General features: G+C 36.5%; 1 long non-coding RNA gene across 1 annotated transcript; it reads left to right on the forward strand.

Annotated features, from left to right (window-relative positions):
- Positions 1 to 3,626: 3,626 nt before the first annotated feature.
- On the forward strand, positions 3,627 to 5,750 carry LOC120269194. Its single transcript, XR_005539098.1, has 2 exons — positions 3,627 to 3,988; positions 5,467 to 5,750. It is a non-coding gene; the product is annotated as an uncharacterized LOC120269194 (long non-coding RNA).
- The last annotated feature ends 250 nt before the right edge of the window (positions 5,751 to 6,000 follow it).

The raw sequence follows: 6,000 nt of genomic DNA on the forward strand, positions 1-6,000 counted from the left end.
TCTAACACTCGTGGTGTGTCACTCACTCACAAGGTTACCAACAAGAACTCTCAACCCTAGTGTCACTCTAGGGGAGTATTCACACAATCAAGCATTCAAGGTTGGAACTTACAATAAACATCTATTAATTAGAAGCATAATACAGAGATTCAAAGAAATGAATACATCCTAGGGTTCACAAATACCCAAGTACCCACTAGGGGTTTAGCTCTCCATGGAGCTAAGTACAATCAAAGAAATAGAATGTAAAAGCAATGAATCCATAGAAAACCCCCTCGATAGTCGTGTTGATCGTCTTGTGGAAAGTCCTCTACTCATCGTCCAAAGATCCCCTTGTCCGGTATAGGATACGCATCGACAGAAGCTCCCCTACCAACCTTCTTCTAAAGAGATGACGATGTCGGAGCCGTAGAACCTCTCCAAAATCCTAGCCAAAACCTCTCAAAACCCTAGCCAAAGCCCTCTCTCAAGTTGGGGAAAAGATGGAGAAAAGAATGTTGAAATCGGGGCTGAATCGGCTTCAAATAGGGCTGGAATCGGGGATCCACACGCCCCTGTGGATGCCCCTGTGGATTTTTCACACGGGCGTGTGAAAATTCCACAAGCTCGTGTGGATTCTCTGTTCTGCAGCTTTCTCGGCCGGCTATGAACATTGCTGCTACAATATCTGGCCTGAAATACTTCCCGAATCCATACTTTCATCGAGGTAATGCAAACGGGCACACATTCACGTCGTGGATCGCTTTGCTTCATCGATGATGGAAAAGTTGGTGGAGATCTTGTTCTATATGCATAAGTCAGAATGCTTAAGTATGATTGCCCTTGTGCCCCTCCAAATGGTTATGCTCACTCAAATACGAGGAGATTTGCACACACTCTAGCATCTCACACCCGACCTATATCTTCGCGTTTGAACCTTAGCAAGATTTTCTCCAAAATCGGTGCATTACGATCCACATTGGCTTCTTTCCTTCATAATCGGCCTCACAACCCTACCTACATAAAAGTAACATAAAAACACACATATTAGTGTAAAAACCCAAGAAAGGTAATGCTTAAGATAAGGAAAGAATGCTTCGCATTCATATCACACAAGCACTTATCACAGGCTTTAATATTGGAATTCCCAATAGGAGGAAAGTTCATCTTAACTAACGTGGCAAGAATACCATTCCAATTAACTGTGTCATAAGCTTTCTCAATGTCAACTTTTACAATCATCCTAGGTTGGGGGAGGGAGGATATTTGTCTTGATTGATAGAATGAAAAATTTCATGCACCGCTAAAATATTGTCGACAAGGGAGCCACCAGGGATAAAGCCACATTATTCTCTATCAATCAAAGAAGCAATAACTAATTTAAGACAATTGTCCAGAATCATAGTAGTTGTCTTATAAGAAACATTAGAAAGAGAGATCAGGCAAAAATCAGAAGCAAATTTATGGTGCTCTTTTTTGGGAATTAACACAATACAGGTTATGCCCATGACTTATGCATCACAATATTCTTAAAGAAATAGGACACAACAAACATTAAATGGTCTCCTATATCCTCCTAGAAAAATTTGAAAAATTCAACATTAAGCCCATATGGACTGGGAGATTTTTCTTCAGAAAGAGAAAAAAGAGTTGAGAAAATTTCCTCCTTAGAAATACTAGAAGTCAAAAACTCACCTTGAGCCGAGGAAAGGGAATGAAGATCATTAGGGAGAGCATTCAAGATGTAATCAAAGTTTCTGTCATTCTCATTAACCCACAAATTGGAAAAATGGTGAATAAGAATCTCATTGATTTGTTGTTTATCAATCACCGTTCTACCATCCCTGTCACTAATTTTGGCGATCAGATTCTAGTGTCTACAAATTCGCATGCTCTTGTGAAAAAAAAAGGAATTCATATCCCCACTAGAAATTGAATTCGACCTAGCTCTTTTGGGACATCTGCTGTGATGCTATCTCAGAAGAGCTCTGTAATTATAATGAAGGCTTCTAACAATTAAGGGATCACTAGGATTGTTATTAAGGTCATTGACATCAAAGGCCTGGATTTGACCCTCTAAATTTTTCAAATCCCTTTCAAGAGCACCGAAACTATATTGCTTACAGAACTTGATATGAGCTATAATCCTAGCAATAATGTGGTAAAAACCATGTATAGGAATAAAATACGGTTGAAAGTAAAGAGCTTTCTTGATGGCAGCAATGAAATCAGCATTTTCTAACCAAACATTCTCAAATTTGAAAATCTTAGGAGAGGTAGAAATGGAATGCTAGAAATTCAAGAACATGGGGGAATGATCTGAGAAAATTTTAGGAAGATAGGTGAGATGTGAATTGTTAAAAAGGAAAGCCAAACAGAGCTTACGAGACATCGGTCGAGATGAACCCATTTTCTTAAGTGCCCTCATTGCCTATTGCACCAAGAATATCTCAGACAAGAGAACCCCACATCAATTAAAGCATTCTTTGAGATAAACCTGTTGAAAAAAGATGCTTTTCTGGTATAGTTCTGGAAAACACTACCCTTGTGCTCTTCACTAGGCATAATAGCATTAAAGTTTCCAAGAATAATCCTACACAAATCCTTCTCCTTACCCCAAAAAGGATCAACTCAATGTCAACCCCTCTTAGATCCATCTTGCTAGCCTGACCTGGTAAAAACCTATCTGGATTAAACTCTAGTGGGTCTTTCCACAATTCTAGGTCATGCCTAATTGCCCAAATGTTGACTAAATGCTTGGTCTTCTTTGGAATGTAGTAGCCATTGATTTCACAAGAATGGGAGGACACATGTAGCAAATTGAGAGGCGTGGAAGGATGTTTAAGGAATGATTCTCTGCAAATGGCTCATAGGTAGGGAAGGTTTCGGATGTCAGATTTAGTTAGCCTACTATTCTGGCCAATAACTTGATCCATTTTGGATTGAGTTTACTTTATGATAGTTGAATTCTTTCGCATCTCCGCCATTGCCCACTCTATGGTGCTTGATGATGTGTCCGTCCCAACCGTGAATAAGTTCTATAATTTATGTGTAAGAATTAGAAATTAATAAATAACTAAATCACTCTTTAAAAAAAATAAATTGCTTGTATGTAATTTTTTATGATTTTTATTTATGTGAAAATTTCATTGAATTTTTTGTTGTGTTTAAATATATGTTATGATTAATATGATTCTAGATAAATAGATTTAGGAAATAGTATATTTCAAACATTATTTTATATCTACCCATTTAAAATTAGATATAAATAAAGTTAAAAAGAAACTAAATTTTTTGATATTACTTGTCCAACGTGCAAGGAGAGGAGATTAGAAGTAACAATCTAACATAAACTGTTATTACTAATAAAATGCAAAAGAGATTAAAAAAGCAATCTAGAATAAATCATTATTGTTAATAGATAAAAAAATAGTAAAGAATTAAAAACCTTGAAGTAAAAGAATGTATAATGTCTAGTGTAATGCTATTCCTTACTACCAAGCTTCCCGAAATGCTCACCAGAATGACGTGGCGGACGTGAGTCAGCAGGACATTAATAATAATAATAATAATAATAATAATAATAATAATAATAATAACTAACAACAGTAACAAATTCTCAATTCTCTTTTTCTTTTTCTCTTCTCTCTTCCGTCGTCCTACTCTCGCCGCTCACGCCGCCGTCTCTCTCCCGTCGTCCTACTCTCACCGCTCACGCTGCCGTCACCAAATCTTCATCATCATCGTCACAGCCATCAAACACAAGCTCACTACCGCACTACCATCATCCTATTTCCACCGTCAAACACAAGCTCTCACCACCTCTGTCATCCTCACTCTCTCACGATCTCCGCCGACATCGTCACCGTCGGCATCCTCATCCTATTTTCATAGTCTCCTCACCCAATCCCAGCTATTCCGGCAATCTAGGCAGAGGAAATCTAGGCAGCAATGGCGACCAAGAGGACCTCTAGGTTTCCAAGCTTTTCTTCAAGGAAACCCTCAAAAGGTGAGGTTTTTCAAGCCTTGCACCTCTTTTCTTTGGGGTTTTGTCTGTATCTTCTTCTTCTTTCCGTTTGGTCTCGGTCTTTGTTCTCGTTTTTGTCTCTTTCTTCTCTTTTTGATACCTAATTGTTCTCATTCCTTTCAGATTGTTAATCTTGATGGTGTTTCTTCGCAGTAGTCCGATTGTATTTGGGATTCGAGGTTTTGAGTGTTTTTCGGAATGGTTTGAGGTTTATTATGTGAGCTAAAAATGTGGTTTTTGACCGATTGAGATGTGAAAGTTTTATCTTTTGGGACTAATGGATGATTCTTCTTTCCAAGTATCAAGTTTCAACTCTCTACTTCTTGGATCTGATTCACTACTACTGGGGTTTGGGATTTCAGTCTCCATTATGTGTTTTTGTTTTTAAATTGTTATTATGGATTTTTTTTTTCCATGGATTGATGTTTATAGGCTACTTTGTAACTTCAATAAAATGTAGCATTGTAGGAGCTGCTGTTCTTTGTCAGAGCCTGTATGAAAGTCTCTGTATCATTTGAATCATCTTAGTTGACCTAAGAATACTAGTATCAGCTTTCAAGTTATGATATTTTTTCTCGGATGCTTAATTTGAAAGTTAGAAGAAATGCTAAGGACTGGATTATTGCTTTGGTATGACACACAAGCTATTAGGCATCTCTACCAAGTAACTTAATTTTAGTTATAGGCTTTAGCTTTGTGCTGCATCCTTGGAGTTCTTAAGATTTCCATTCTTTGTTGTACTTTTCCTTTTATCAGATTTAGCTATGAGACTTTGCTAGAATCTTTGTTTTTCTCATAATGAAGCTGCTGCATTGAGTCTCTAAACTAGTTTTGAGCATGTTTTGCAAAATAAAATTAACCCTGAGGAAATTAACGAGAGCAAATGGAGCGAGTTTTTGTTTGATATGAACTTTGACTCATTAGGTTTTCTATGCAAGGATCATTAGCCTTTGATTATCTGGGTTTATGTTCTCTAATGAGCTACAATCTTGTTATCGGTGAGTTCTTTATTGAACCCTCTCTTGAAAGTTCTACTAGATCCATGGTTGATCATTTAGAAGAACCGTCATTTCTGACCTTTCTAGAAAAGGCGATAACAAATATTTTGGTAATGAGTTGTATCTGTTAGAACTTTATCCAGGCAACTGAGATGTATGCCATCTCTATTGTTTGCTATTAATCTAATGGCCGAGTTTAATAAAGCTTGATTAATAACACAATTTTGTCGGTTCAATCTTCTGTTGATTTAAGAACAAAATTATTAGTTTTTTCCAAATTTTCTTCTTTGTAATTCTATCATATGACAAGTTTCGCTGGATGTGTATGCTATCTAACAACTACACTGCTAGTGATCTTGGCCAAATTTATTGAGCTAATACTCTGATGATGGCCAAATTTTCTTTGGTTTGTCATCCATATTTCTTTTACTTCTGTATGACATATTTCCACATTATGTCCAGGTTGCACAGTTTCTTAGCGGCATTAACTGGGCATTGCTTGTATGACAATGGGAGCAATTCTTATTGACATTAGAACCTTCAGTGTTGCATAGGTTGTCAAGAAATCAAGAGAAATAAAGAGATGCAGTCGGGTTCGAGCCTAGAAACACTTCTAAATGAACAAGGAACAGAATTAATAGCAACAACAGTCTTGTAAATATGAAAACTATATTTTGTAATCAGAATTGTGATTGACAATTATGTGAATTGTAAATATGAAATATATGAATTGTAATTGGTAGTTATATGAATTGGAATCAGAATTGTGTAATCAGAATGCTTCTTGCATTAACAATAATATTGTAAATATGAAAACTATGACTTGTAAATACGAAAATTGTCTAGATTTTGCTGAAATATAGATTTTCTGCACATGATTATCTGCATCATTATGAAATCTGCAGATATATGAAACAGGATTTTCTACACAAGGGAAATATATGAAATCTGCAAATAAATGAAACAGGATTTTGCTGAAACAGGATTTTCTGCACA

Source organism: Dioscorea cayenensis, chromosome 9 (assembly GCF_009730915.1).
Source record: "Dioscorea cayenensis subsp. rotundata cultivar TDr96_F1 chromosome 9, TDr96_F1_v2_PseudoChromosome.rev07_lg8_w22 25.fasta, whole genome shotgun sequence".
Classification (NCBI taxonomy): domain Eukaryota; kingdom Viridiplantae; phylum Streptophyta; class Magnoliopsida; order Dioscoreales; family Dioscoreaceae; genus Dioscorea; species Dioscorea cayenensis.